Genomic DNA, 15636 nt, shown 5'->3' with positions numbered 1-15636 from the left:
ACTTATGATCTGTAAAATAAATTCATGAATTCATAAAGGAGTCTGTCTTCTTGTAATGAGAAGGGTAACTGAAAAGAAATGGATAAGTAAAAGAGAAAATATTGTACAAAGTTGTTTTAATTTATTTAAATATAACTCCTTATTATATCCTACTCCATTGAGTATAAACTAATTTTGTCTATTGAAATTGTTAAATTACATTTAATAATTGGACTTTTTATTTAAAAGTCAAGCATGGAAGAATGTGTTAATGATTTTAGTCTCAAGTGACTACATGCAGGGGAAAATGACATATTGCAAAATTAGTAATATAGCAACATTGCCCACTGCATGGAACCTTAGAAAATTGTGAAGCATAAAAATAATTGAGCAAATTTTTGAAGGTTTTCTTTTTTCTTTTCTCTGTTTTTTTCAAATCCAATCTATATCAGTAATGGGCCCTGGAATCCTTGCTGATACTATGCAGGAACGGTAAATATAAATTCATGTAATTTTATCTAAATATAGTGTGTACTTTTCAGGTTAGTGCAGAGAATAAAAGCAGTCAGACTTGGAATGAGCTCATTTTCTCCAACTCCTCCCACTTAGCCAGCATCACCTAGATACTTTCACCTCTTTTCTGAAGTTCTTATGTATTACCAATAAAAAGTCATTGATTATAATACTATCCCTGTATCTGGGGATTCCCTGATAGCTCAGTTGGTAAAGAACCTGCCTGCAATGCAGGAGACCCCAGTTCGAATCCTGGGCTGAGAGGATCCACTGGAGAAGAGTAGGCTATCCATTCCAGTATTCTTGGGCTTCCCTTGTGGCTCAGCTGATAAAGAATCCGCCTGCAATGTGGGAGACCTGGGTTCGATCCCTGAGTTGGGAAAGTCCCTTGGAGAAGGGAAAGGCTACCCACTCCAGTATCCTGGCCTGGAGAATTCCATTGACTGTTTAGTCCATGGGGTCGCAGAGTTGGACACGACTGAGCAACTTTCACTTTCATTTTCTGTATCCAGGGACCATCAACCCACCTGCGACAAAGAGTCGGGCCAGTTCACTGAGCTGAAGCCCCAGGCCTCCGTTGGCCTTATGGTAGTTTCCAGAATGTTCGGTGGTCAGGGAGAGGTTGAGAAATGCTCCTCCTCCAGAGGGTGCTAAGCTGTTCCTCAGACTGATGTCCTCATGATAAAGCCAGTACAGGACTGGGAAGATGCGGGAGCAGCTTCAAACCTGACAGCAAAGTTCCACCACATCCCCCAGGACGGGCTGGGTCCTGGGAACCCTGAGGGTGAGGACAGGACAAGACACTGGAATTAACAGGCCCAAAGTGGGGCTATCAGAGAGGACTGGTGATGCCCATTAGACTCACAAATTCCCACACCAAGCTCTCAGCAAGGAGCCTGGCTCTCGGTCACTGTGTATTCCTTCATTCCCTCATCCCCACTAGTGTTATCAGAGGTTGTTTCCTCAACAGTATCTTTAGAAATTTGGGGAAATATAATTCTGGGTATTGTCTAGAGACATGATCATTTGTCTTTCTCATCTTATTTGTTTCTAATGCCAAGCCAGCCCCCTTTGTGTTTTCTTCCATGGAAAGAAAGCTGTCAGCAGTTGAACTTGTAAAGGAAACCCATCCTCAAATTGTTGTTGGTTCTCCACAGCACTGATCGCTGGGATCTCCTGAAATTTCCTCATGACTCCTGGCTCTTGGTTTGAGGATTTCTGTCTGAGATGAATGAGCGTGAAATTTACTTCTCACAGGGATATTCATCACCTTGCTCTGGATAGGATTGTGGCCATTGTCAGCTCCACAGTAATACTGGCCAGCTTGGTGGCCCTTCACAACTGGGATCTCCAGGTCTGCTGATGGGGAATGCTGGGCTCCTGTCCCAGACAGGTTCCTGTGGGCTCTCTGTGCTAGGAAAATGTGATGTTTCCTATACCTTCAGCCCTTGAGCAGAACAGAACTAGATCTCCTCCTTTAATCTCTTGTCCTTTAGGGACCTGAGTATCTTAGCTTACATCACAGACTAGGACTTTTATCTGAATAGAAGATGACATGTGAGAACCTTGACTATGAAAAACTCTGGGACCAAAAGGTAGACTTATTTCACTCTCTAATGCAAGGAGAAGTAATATGGGTATTGCCTATGTAACATATAATAAGTACACAATGGTATGGAATCCATGGTAATATTCTTGAAGTATGTTGATACCTATGCTTGCATGACCTGACCCAGATCTTAGCTAATTTCTTGGGGGGCAATCATTAAATAACTGTGATGAATCCACTCCATGAGAGAAGAAACATTTTTTTTAGATGAGTCACTGTGCAGACACAGTTTTTGCATAGAATGAAGAGGGTCACTGGTAGACTCAATTCTACCTTGAAAAAGACACTGTTCCTAATAATAATAAGAACATTTCCTCTATTATTCCCAATTCTAAGGCACAACACAAATCGTCACCCCTCCTCTGACCACTCCTGTTCACTTTGATTTCTGCTTTCTCTGATACTTCATTTAGCTAAATATGAGTTGCAGTTCAGCACACGGAACCATTTGAAGAGCAGGAGCCTTGCCTTTTAAAGTCCCCAGCCCACTGCTAAATGCCAGGGCACACAATGAGTGATCAATGAAGATTTGACTGATGACATTACTTTCATAAAAAAGAGAAAGATTATAAGGAGCTTAGTGCATTTGTTATTCTTATGAAATGCCAACAGCAACTTGCAGAGTGTCTCTAGTCCAACTCCTACTTTCCACAAGGACAGGAATTGCACAAAGAAACAGATTAGCAATCCATGCTGAAGCTACCATGTTCACGTTTTCCCCCATGCTCAGCTCCACTAATACTTATTCAACTCATGAATTTAGGATTGGAGGCTCCGATTTCTGACACTGTGAATCACTGTCTCTGCCTGTGTGAGCCTTCATTCTGTGTGGTGGATATCTGGAGCTCTGAGTAGCTGCTCAAGTCTGACCCCAGGGTCCTGCTGTCTCTTAAGAAGCAAATTAGAGTTGGGCATCTGAGCTCTGCAAAAAGGACTAGGTCTCTCAAGAGAGGTCAGGGTCACTGGGCCGCCGTCAGTGGGCCCAGAGGAGCTAAATGTCAGCCTGAGACGTGGAAACAACTCCGAAAAGAGGGATCACAATGGTTTTCAGAACAGTGTGACTTGCGGTTCCTGCTGAAAAGGACCTAGTGAAAAGCAATCCCAGCAAACAGGGCATTCATAACAAGACATGTATCATCTACCGTGTCTCCCTTGTATGGTCACACCAAAGGACTCCGATTCATATTTGATATATGGTTGGGCTTCCACTAGGAGGTTTTCACCTGCTCTGCTCGCTGTCTCCTGTCCAGTCCAGCTTCCACGAGAGTGATGATTTTACCTAAGACAGTAATCTTTGCTATTATTATTATTATTATTATTTTTTGGTTGTGCCAGGTCTGAGTTGTGGCATGCAATGAGATCTTCAACCTTTGTTACAGCACGTGAACTCTTTTTTTTTTTTTTTTTTTTTTTCAGTAACACGTGAACTCTTAGTTGAGGTTTGTGGCATCTGGTTCCCTGAGCAGGAATCGAACCTGGGCCCCCTGAATTGGGAGCTCAGACTCTTAACCACTGGACCACCAGGGAAGTCCCCCTAGTATTTTTTTTTTTTTTTTACTATTTCTTTCTTTAGAATTTTCTCCCAGTAAGAGTACAGTAATATTTGCCAGTGTCACTCACAACTGCCAATTTTAGACAGGGAAGCTTAAGACTTCATTTGTGAAAAATAACTCTTTTCACAAGGTAACTCTTGTGAGGTATTCACAAAATACCTCTTTTCTTTTGTTTGTGGAAAACAAAACTCTTTTCCAGTTTTGTCATAAGTCGCAGTCTTTGTTTTCCGGGCCTTTTCTCTCTGGAGTACCAGAATCACACTGTTTCATTTAAAGACAGAAGAAGGAGCCAAGAAGGTGAGACAGTCTGAAAAAGAAGGCAGGGGTGGGGACTGGGCTTTTCATTTCTGCAGAGAATCTAATGTCTAACCTGCTCCCTTACTCTTAGGCAGTGCAATTGTACTGGGGATAATCTCTTCACCTTTAGACAAGATGGTAGTTGCAACCCATTAGGCACACAGAGGTGCATCTTATTTTTCCTGAGGGAATATTTTAGTCAATTTGGGCTGACTTCCCTGGTGGCTCAGACGGTAAAGCGTCTGCCTACAATGCGGGAGACCTGGGTTCAATCCCTGGGTTGGGAAGATCCCCTGGAGAAGGAAATGGCAACCCATTCCAGTATTCTTGCCTGGAAAATCCCATAGACAGAGGAGTCTGGTAGGCTACAGTCCATGGGGTCACAAAGAGTCGGACACGACTGAGCGACTTCACTTAGCACTTAACAAAATATCATAAACCATAATACTAGAGTGGTTGCCATTCCCTTCTCCGGGGATCTTCCCAACCCGTGGTTCGAACCCAGGTCTCCTGCAGTTCAGGCAGATTCTTTACTGTCTGAGCCACCAAGTTGCCAGAGTAAATAGCCTTAACTTCCCATTAGGGAAGCCCCCATCATAAACCAGAGGGGCCTATCAATAACACAAATATTTCTCACAGTTCTAGAACCTGAAAGCCCTGTCTTGGTGCCAGCATGGTCTGGTTCTGCTGAGGCCCCTTTTCTGGGTTGCAGACTGCTGACTTGTTTTCTCATAAAGCAGGAAGAAAACTAACCAGTTCTGACCTCTTCATATAAGGGCACTAATCCCATTCATGAAGACTCTGCCCTTATAATCTATTTACCTCACAAATGTCCCACCTCCAAATACTATCACTTTGGGAAGATGGTTTTAACACATGAATGGGTAACTGACTAAAACAGTCAGTCCATTGCAGGGAACAACTTTTTACATGGATAAAGAGTATTCTGCTAAAGCCCCTACTTCTTAGCTTTCTCCATTGGTGACATCACACAGGGGACCACTGTCCTTAGTGGGCATTTGCTTTCCCATAGTTTATGCTTTCTTCCGATCTTTTAAGGCTCTATGCCATATTATAAATTCATGTTCTGTTCCTTCTTCTTAAGTAGCTAGGTGAAACCACAAAATGGCCTGGATAACCGCAGAATAAGCTGGTTACTAGAATAAGATCCAGTAATTTTAATTCTCAGAACTTTCTTCTTAAATGCTTCCAAAATTTTTTGTCCAATCATTGAATGTATAATGAGGAAGATATGAGTTTAAATCCAAGGCTCAGTTCTTAGGTGACTGATAATTATGAAAAAAAAAAAAAATGTCATTGCCAAATACAATGTCCTCCCCCAGGGCTGCCCTTCTTAGATTGGTCATGGATTATCTAATTTCCACCCTGTGTCTTCACTTATTTATGTACCAAACTATGTTTCTTGTTTGTCACACCTGCATTATATTTTAGGATTATAGTTGAGGATTTTGACCCCAAGGTGAGGAACTAAGCTATATATCGAATGAAAATATTCTCCCTACCACTGTCCAGTTACACCATGATTACCAGAATTTGGATGTACAGTGTAAGGAAGAGAGGTCAGTCATATAAGAGATGTCATACCTCCTGAAGTATCACTATAAATCTAGAGCCAAATGCCACAAGAAGCTTATGGAATTTAGAACTGTAATTTTTGAGAAAAATGTGTGGTTTGTTACTGAATGATATAGGTGGAAAATCAGACTTACCTGTTGAATATTGAGGGACAACCTGTTGTTTAATAAAATTAGAAGAGCAGAAAAGGTGCATTGCAGTAACAATAGCTTAATTCAAGATTTTTGCTCTCCTTTATAGATGGAGGCTAGATCCCATGGGGACTTGGTCCTGGCACTTACAATGAAGCCAATCTTTAAACCATTTACTAGAGTCTTCACCTAGAAGTTGGAAAAAATTCCCAGGGATAATGCTTTCCAAGACAGGAAGGAAATATTCTAAGTCATGATTAGAAATGCTATTGAAAGGGCTCATGATGAACAACTTCACAGGCTTGGGGCTATAGTTGACTAACTAAACCTTTGAGTCGGTCACTAAGAATTATTCAAAGGATAGGGTGAATGCAAGAGATGAGTTTTGCTCCTGAGGAAGCTGAAAGCCAAAACTCCTGTAGGTGTCGCTATACATTCCTGTTCCATTAATGTCTCACAGTTAAAGGTGAGACAGGGATCTGTTTATCCCAGCACAATTCCTTAGAGCCCACAGAGACCCTCCCATTTGGTGGTTATCATTGGATAAGAAAGGGGACAATTCTCCAGCTCCTCAGATTTAGTCTTGGCTCATGTGGATTTTCTGTGTATAGAATAAAACATTGTCTTCATTTACCTCCTTTGTTTAGCACAGTTTTAAATCAAGCAGTAAGATGAAATTATCTTTATTCATACAATGTTAGAAAAGAATCACACATATGAAGAAATTCAGAATTGCATAATGGCCTAGAGTCAGAACTAGCAGACAGTGCCTTGTGAGCCTGTTCTGGTAAATGAAGTGTAATTGAGACAAAGTTGTACCCATTCATTTATATATGGTCCATAGTGATTTTTCTGCTACAATGACAGAGTTTACAAAGTTACAACAGAGACCTGAAAGGCCTGAACTATTTACTCTCTGGCCTTTTACAGAGAAAGTTTGCGGACTCCTGATCCAGAGTCAGAGAAGCAATGATAGACACACGGTCATTCTGAAGAATTATCAGCAATAGGAGATGCAGGGCAAGCACATTCACACCTTTGAAAGTTCACAGCTTGAAGGTTCATATGTAGGGGACTTACTGAATTTAGTGCCTACTGAATGTAGAAAAAAGGAATCTTGCTTCTCAGCAGCAGCCCTCTTCTCCCCCATTGCCCACGATTAAGCAAAGGAACATTAGCTAAAGGTACCAATACATCTTTTAAGCCAAAATCTTGTTGATAACTATCTAAATACTTTTCAAGGAGAGGTATTAAGCATTATGAAATTTTGAAATTATGAAAATTTTATTTATGAGAACATATTACTCTCTGAGATCTAAGATAAAACAGATTCATTCATTCACTCCAATCATGGTCAACAAATAGTAAAGGGGCCTGCCCTGAGCATTTAGAATTAGGATGTATTGCAACAGGATTTTCCTGGGGCCACTGTTTTACATCTGCCTTTGAAATCTAAGCTGGAAGCATTAGAGACCCAAGCATTTCTATTGGTTCCGGGGCTCTGAGAAATCCTTAGACCTTTCAGGAGCTAGAGATCTCATCTGACTTCCACATTAGTTCTAAATTCATGTTAACTCACCAAAGATTATCAGCAATGACCATAACAGTGTGAAGGCCTGGTTCAGCTATTTGAGATGTTCCCACAACCACCAGCTGAATTCCATGATCAGGAAATGAAAACTACTTTTCAAAGTAAGTTTTGCACAATTAGCTAAAAAGGAAGTAGAAGAGCTCTTCAATGACTCACCACTATCTTCTTTTCTGTAGGTGCCAAGAGAATTGAAGATGATCCTCTCGATGGCAGAGAAATTCCACATCTTAACGCTGATGATAACTAACACTTATATATGGTTATTAATAAGCTGAATACATTCAAAGTGGTTTATGCTCACAAAGTTATTTTTAATACTCAGTAAACTTGTAAAGTCCATGCTCTACCTTTCATGCAACTGAGGTAACTGAGGCACAAGAGAAAAAGCCATCAAGATCAACATGGTCAATTTCTAGTAGTAACAACTGGGAGTCAAATCCAGGCAGTCCAGTTCCATAGCCTGCCTTTTAAACACTTTGATGTCTTACTATGAAGTATTGTCTCTCAATCTTCCCTTAAGATAGCAGGGCCATTGTTAAAATGGCTCAGGTTTCTTAGGTGAGATTTTCCTAAGTCAATTTCTCAGTTTGTAGAATGAGATTTTCACTGAGATTCAAAGCACTTGCTCTATGTCATTGCAAACATTGTCCCCTTCCCTATTTCTAAACCATATTGCTTTTTGTATTCAGTTCAATTCAGTCGCTCAGTCGTGTACGACTCTGCACCCCCATGAATCACAGCACGCCAGGCCTCCCTGTCTATCACCAGCTCCCGGAGTTTACTCAAACTCACGCCCATCGAGTCGGTGATGCCATCCAACCATCTCATCCTCTGTCATCCCCTTCTGCTCCTGCCCCAATTCCTCCCAGCATCAGGGTCTTTTCAAATGAGTCAACTCTTCGCATGAGGTGGCCAAAGTATTGGAGTTTCAGATTCAGCATCAGTCCTTCCAATGAACACCCAGGATTCATCTCCTTTCGGATGGACTGGTTGGATCTCCTTGCAGTCCAAGGGACTCTCAAGAGTCTTCTCCAACACCATAGTTCAAAAGCATCATTTCTTTGGTGCTCAGCTTTCTTTATAGTCCAACTCCCATATCCATACATGACCACTGGAAAAACCACAGCCTTGACTAGACGGACCTTTGTTGGCAAAGTATTGTCTCTGCTTTTTAATATGCTATCTAGGTTGGTCATAACTTTCCTTCCAAGGAGTAAGCGTCTTTTAATTTCATGGCTGCAATCACCATCTGCAGTGATTTTGGAGCCCAAAAAAATAAAGTCTGACACTGTTTCCACTGTTTCCCCATCTATTTCCCATGAAGTGATGGGACCGGATGGCATGACCTTAGTTTTCTGAATGTTGAGCTTTAAGCAAACTTTTTCACTCTCCTCTTTCACTTTCATCAAGAGACTTTTTAGTTCCTCTTCACTTTCTGCCATAAGGGTGGTGTCATCTGCATATCTGAGGTTACTGATATTTCTCCCGGCAATCTTGATTCCAGCTTGTGCTTCTTCCAGCCCAGTGTTTCTCATGATGTACTCTGCATATAAGTTAAATAAACAGGGTGACAATATACAGCCTTGATGTACTCCTTTTCCTATTTGGAACCAGTCTGTTGGTCCATATCTAGTTCTAACTGTTGCCCTGACCTGCATATAGGTTTTTCAAGAGGCAGGTCACGTGGTCTGGCAGTCCCATCTCTTTCAGTATTTTGTACCACAGACTGGTCTTAATATCACTGTACCCTACAGAGCATGCGTCATGTTAAAGCCTACTGTCATTCTCATTCTGATAATATGAAGTCATCATAAATGTTATATAGAACAATCTGTTAGGGTGTCCAGGCAGATGGAAGTTGTGTTTTTGGACCTTATGCAACATGAAACTTTAAATCACAAAATCATAGATGTTTGTAACCTGGAGACTGACTGATAGTGAAATAATAATCATAGACTCAATGTTATCTGTTCAGGTGAATACTTAATATCATTCACTATAAATGTAGTTTTATTTTGGGAAATGCCGATGTATATATATGTGATGTTATGAACCATTATAATCATGTAAAAAGAAAATGCTAAAAACACCTAACAAAGGCAGTTTGAAAATAAATTATACACGTACTACCAATCTGCCATTAAAATGATTCTGCAGAAGAATATTTTATAGGAATAAAAGATGTTTATGATATATTGCTAAGTGGAAAGTGAAAAGAAAGTGAAAGTTGCTCAGTTGTGTCCAACTCTTTGCAACCCCATGGACCACAGAATCCGTGGAATTCTCTAGGCCAGAATACTCGAGTGGGTAACCTTTCCCTTCTCCAGGGGATCTTCCCCACCCAAGGATCGAACCCAGGTCTCCCACATTGCAGGTGGATTCTTTACCAGCTGAGCCACAAGGGAAATCCAAGAATTCTGGAGTGGGAAGCCTATACCTTCTCCAGCAGATCTTCCTAACCCAGGAATCGAACCTGAGTCTCCTGCATTGCAGGCAGATTCTTTACCAAGTGAGCTATCAGAGAAGCCATCCAGTGCTACTTTAGCTATCTGCATAAATGGTTTATTTGTGTTTCAAACAGGGTAAGTTTTCTTTCCCTGAGATCAGAGCTGATCATCAAGTCCTTACCTGCTGGAAGTATTCCTAGTTGGTCTATAATTCCTCCTGTTCTTGGTCTATAATTCCTCCTCCAGAAAATCATAGAATGTTGGTGAGTGGAAGCAAATTAGGGAAGAGAGTAGAGAGAGGAGAAAGTAAAAGATGGTGGAGGAGTTAGTGGTAGGTGTAAGTTTTCATAAACATTTGAGGAAATTTTTCAAAATATTCACAACCTTTCATTAATCCCAATATGTCTTGTACAGAAATGTAGCCTGTTTGGTTGGAAATTAATATTTCCTAAGGTGCTATCAAATGGTGTGGGATAGAATTCATGGTTTGTGTGAAGGTGAGTGTTGTAGGTGGAAAGGAGAAATAACGAGTTATTAGAGACAATCATTGCCATAGTGAGGTGGATGGACCACAGTGGTGGCAACAAGTCCTCTGAGATGATTGACATGCTCCATCTGGGTGCTGATTTTTTAAATTATGCATTTATGTATTTGGCTGCAACAGATCTTAGTTGCAGCATGCAGAATTTTTCAGTTGTGGCTTGTGAGCTCTTAGTTGCAGCATGTGGGATTTAGTTCCCCAACTAAAGACCAAACCTAGACCCCCTGCATAGGGAGTGTGGAGAGTTAGTCACTGGACCATCAGGGAAGTTCCTGGATGCTGTTTTGTATTTGACAGATGGCAGACATTTGCCTGTGGAAAGACACAGACAGAAAACTTGAAGCAAGATAGGGACCACAGCCAGAGATTAGGAAGCTAAGTAATACAGTGGAAGAAAAGGTAACTTAATGTTTAAGATTGTAATGGCAAAAGTGAAATTGCTGGGGGTTGGGGGGAGGAGTAAACCCAAGTGAGAGATTAAAAAAATTCCCTTGTGCAGAGATAATTAGCCACCAGCAAGATGGAGTCAAGGGTACCAGAGGAAAACAGATTTACTCATAGATAGAAAAGTTTCTTGGCACAACCACGTAGATGCTTGACTTGGAGATTCCACAGGTGGTAATGTACAGAAAGACACTTTCTCAGATGCAGAGCAAAAGCAGTCTCTGCAAATTCTGTTCAGCATCTTGAATAAGGCACATAGTACAGTGCCAAACCAAGATGGAGCATGCCAGAATTGAAACCAAGAGCACTTTCATGAAATACAACTAAGAAGGGGAAAACATAGCATCTCCCATTTCAGGAAGTTGACTACTAGGATAGTTAGGATAGAAAAGGTAAACTTCTCTAGGCTGGTAAACTTCAGAGATCTCTGGACGTATCTGGTTGAATGTGGGGCTCCAAGGTCACTCTGACAGATTAAATGTCATTATACATACACACACACACACACACACACACACACACACACATGGCTATAGAAGTAGTCATTGGCAAGGTTATCATCATTGTGTGGTGGTTGTTGTGGTAGTAATTTTAATAGTTATTATAATTATTTTGGACAACATGATATGTCGTTCTTGATAAGTCTTGACTTAGGAATTTTATGTCCAGGCTAATAAATGCATACTTTTGGAGGTATGGAAATGGTAAGGAAATGATAACCCACTCCAGTATTCTTGCCTGGAGAATCCCATGGACAGAGGAACCTGGCAGGCTACAGTCCATAAGGTCACAGAGTCAGACACGACTGAAGATACTTCGCACGCATGCACAGAGGTAATGTTTGTTGGAGACTTTCTGGAGAAGAATTGCCTAGTGGAAATATTGATGTTGTCTATACAGACAACATCCAGATGTTGTTAAGGCAGAAACAGACCCCTCTGCCCAGCAGATTCTCTACAATTCAGTTAATTAATTTCTAGAAATCTACTGGGGCCCTATATAGGTCAAATAGAATGACACAGAATTCAGACTAAGAATGCCTGGAAGTTGTCCTCTATTACCTCCTTGGAAGATGTAAAGATGGAGATACTCCAGGGATTTTCCCACTGATGGTCCAGTGGGTAAGACTCAGCACTCCCAATGTAGAGGGCCTGGGTTCAAATCCCTGGTCAGGGAACTAGATCCCACATGCTGCAACTAAAGATCCTGTGTACCACAACTAAGACAGCACAACCAAATACTTAAAAAAAATTAAAAAAAGGATGCTCCAGAGATCCAGCTTCTAAAAGAGTTATCCCCACATTTGCTCAATTAGAGAAGAGCAGAAGTAAGTTTTGGCTTCAGATAATGATTGTTTTAAGAGACTGAAGCTTTACAGAGCTCAATTTTTTCTTCACAAAGAGTATCAGTTTCCTCAATATTAGTAGAAGTTGCTATAAACCCCTTCTACAGAAGGCATTGCCATTCTTGTGGTGGGGAGTAGAGGTAAACCTAGTCTTGGGGTCTGAGGGGAGACAGAGGCACAGGATGACTTACTGAGGCTCTTGACAGATGTCTGCGTAGCATCTGCAACAGGGAGCTGCCCTTCCTCCATGTGTAAAAATACCACCTGGTAAGTGGCCTAGACTCCCTGGGGATGGCAGGTGCAGAGGGGCCCCCAAGAATCAAGCAATTCAATTTGAAGCTTTCTACTTTCTATTTTAATTGTATGTTCATGGATTTTCCAAAAGAGAAATGGGTTATGACTTTCATGTGGGAAGGACAATTACTGAGAACTGTGGGTCATGGGTCATTGACTATCCCATCCCTTAATAGCCTCACCTACAGCAGCTTTCTATGGGTATCTTCCTGGCAGCTAAACATCAGTTTGTGACAGAAAAATAAATAAGCACTAAGATCCAAATTATATCCTGGCTTTCAATTCTGATGTCCCTTCAGAGGTTTTTGCACACTCTTCTAACATGCTCTTCTAACAACTGTTTAGGTTGCTAGGTATAATAGGTATAATCCCCAGTCAGAAAAAGCATTCATACATTCATTTAGGGATGGATAAATTGTACCTAATTTTTAAAATGCATAGCCAAACAGGTAAGAAGGGAAATTCCTGTATTATAGATTTTAAAAAGGAAGTGAAAATAGAGTATTAAACATGTAAATTACATTACTGTTCCCCTGGGGAGGAGTAGGGGAGAAAATATTACACTAAATAATTTTTATGGGCTTCACACTTAAAGTCCAAATTGAATCAGGAGACAAAATCTTGTTCTTTACATCTGTGTCTCCATTCCTACCCTGCAAATAGGTTCATCAATACCATTTTTCTAGATTATATATATATGTGTGTGTGTGTGTTAATATAAGATATTTGTTTTTCTCTTTCTGACTTACTTCCCTATCTATCACAGGCTCTCAGTTCATTCACCTCACAGTTTTGCATTTGTACCTTTTGGACAAACGAACTCACAGACTGTAGCAAAAAGAACTAGAAAGCAAAAATTCATGAAGAAAGAAACTGGACCAGAGTGATATTATCATCATAGGAGAATAAGAATTTTCTTCTGTCTTTCCTTTAAGACCACCAACTTAGACAATCACCAAAGAACAAGAGAGCCTTGTGGAAATCCAGGAGTCCAGCAGAGAATTTCCAACACACTATTGGAGCAAAAACTCAGATGTTGGATAGACTAAAGGGGAATATTTAGGTGTGCTGTGTGACAGTGATGGGGAGCAACTCAGAAAGTGGCAGGAAGGACTCTCAGAGGGGACCAAAGGGACATAAATGTTACTAACTGCATCACAGGACCCATCAAGATGTCTATCCATGAACCACAGGAGATGGCATTTGTAAGTTCTTACACATCTGTAATTATTTAAATTTAAATTCAATTCTTCTATCAAGTGGCTGAATGGATAATAAAACAAGGCTTAACTATACGCTGCTCAGAAGAGAGACGCATCACCTATAAAGATAAACACAGAACAAAATAAAGGAATGAACAAACAAATTCTGAGTAAATGAAACCAAAAGAAAGAAGCTATATTTATAGCAGACAAAATAGACTTTAAGTCAAAAGCTGTAACTCTGGGACACAGTGGGGGACGGAAAGGGTGGGGTGCACGGAGAGACAAAGAAGGTCTGCTGCTGCTGCTGCTGCTAAGTCGCTTCCGTTGTGTCCGACTCTGTGCGACCCCATAGACGGCAGCCCACCAGGCTCCTCCGTCCCTGGGATTCACCAGGCAACAACACTGGAGTGGGTTGCCATTTCCTTCTCCAATGTGTGAAAGTGAAAAGTGAAAGTGAAGTCGTTCAGTCGTGTCCTACTCTTAGCGACCCCATGGACTGCAGCCTACCAGGCTCCTCCGTCCATGGGGTTTTCCAGGCACGAGTACTGGAGTGGGGTGCCATTGCCTTCTGGGTTAATTTACCAAGAAGATATAACAATTGCAAATATTTATGTACCCAACATAAATACATAAATCAAACACAAACAGAACTGAAGGAGAAAGCACCAATACAATAATATTTGGGGACTTAACTACCCAGTGTCTACAATGAATAGATCGTCCAGAGAATCAATAAGGAAAGAGCAAACTGGAACAACACTATAGACCTAATAGACCTAACAGACATATATGAAACATTCCATCCAACAGCAAAAGAATACACACCATTTTCAAGTACACAGGGAACATTTTCTAAGCTAGATAATATGTTAGGCCACAATACAAGTTCTCAACAAATTTTAGGAGAAATAAATTATATCAAGTTTTTTTTTTTCCCTACTGTAATGATAGGAAACTAGAAATCAATAACAGGAGGAAAGCTGAAATTTTACAAATACATGGAAATTAAACAACACACTTATGAACAACCAATGGAGCAAAGAAGAAAACAAAAGGGAAGTCAAAAAATATCTTTAGACAAAGTAAAATAAAAACATAACACAGCATTACTTGGGAGCACAGCAAAAACAGTTTAATGAAGAAAGGTTAATGCAAATGCCTAAATTAAAAAAAAGGTTAATGCAAATGCCTAAATTAAAAAGAAAAGAAAGACCTCATTGAACACCTAGCATTATACCTCAGAGAACTAGAAAAACAAGAACAAATTAAGTTCAAAGTTAGCAGAAGAAAGGAAATAATAAAGATCATGCAAAAATAAATAAAATAGAGAATAGGAAAACATTAGAAGACAATAAACCTGATTCTTTGAAAAGGTAAACAAAATTGACAAATCTATTAAACAAGAAAAAGAGGACTCACATAAAATTATAAGTGAAAAAAGGATACATTACAACTAGTACCACAGAAATACAAGGTATCATAGGAAACCACTATAAATAATTACATCACAACAAGTTGGACGACATAGAGAAATAATTAATGGGTTCCTAGAAACAAGCATTTGAATGGATGCTTTCAAATCGTGGTGCTAGAGAAGACTCTTGAGAGCTCTTCAGACTGCAAGGAGACCAAACCAGTCAATCTTGAAGGAAATCAATCCTGAATATTCATTGGAAGGACTGATACTGAAGCTGAAGCTCCAATATTTTGGCCACCTGATGTGAAGAGCAGATTCATTGGAAAATATTCTGATGCTGGGAAAGATTGAAGGCAGAAGGAGAAAGGGGTGGCAGAGGATGAGATGGTTAGATAGCATTTCTGACTCAATGGACATGAACTTGAGCAAACTCTGGGAGATAGTGGAGGACAGGGAAGCCTGGTGTGGTGCAGTAATATATTAATTTAATAGATAAGAAATTAAAACCATAAAATTATCTCAATAGGCACAGAAAAGGCATTTGACAAAATGTTTCATGATAACAACTTTCAAAATTGTATATAGAAGGAATGTACCTCCATATAATAAAGGCCATAAATGACAAATCAACAGCTAATATCATACTTAAACGTGAAAGGTTGAAACTTTTCTTC

Source organism: Cervus canadensis, chromosome 2, assembly GCF_019320065.1.
Source record: "Cervus canadensis isolate Bull #8, Minnesota chromosome 2, ASM1932006v1, whole genome shotgun sequence".
Lineage (NCBI taxonomy): Eukaryota > Metazoa > Chordata > Mammalia > Artiodactyla > Cervidae > Cervus > Cervus canadensis.
The sequence above is the reverse complement of the archived record's forward strand: the minus strand, read 5'-3'. Positions refer to the sequence as shown.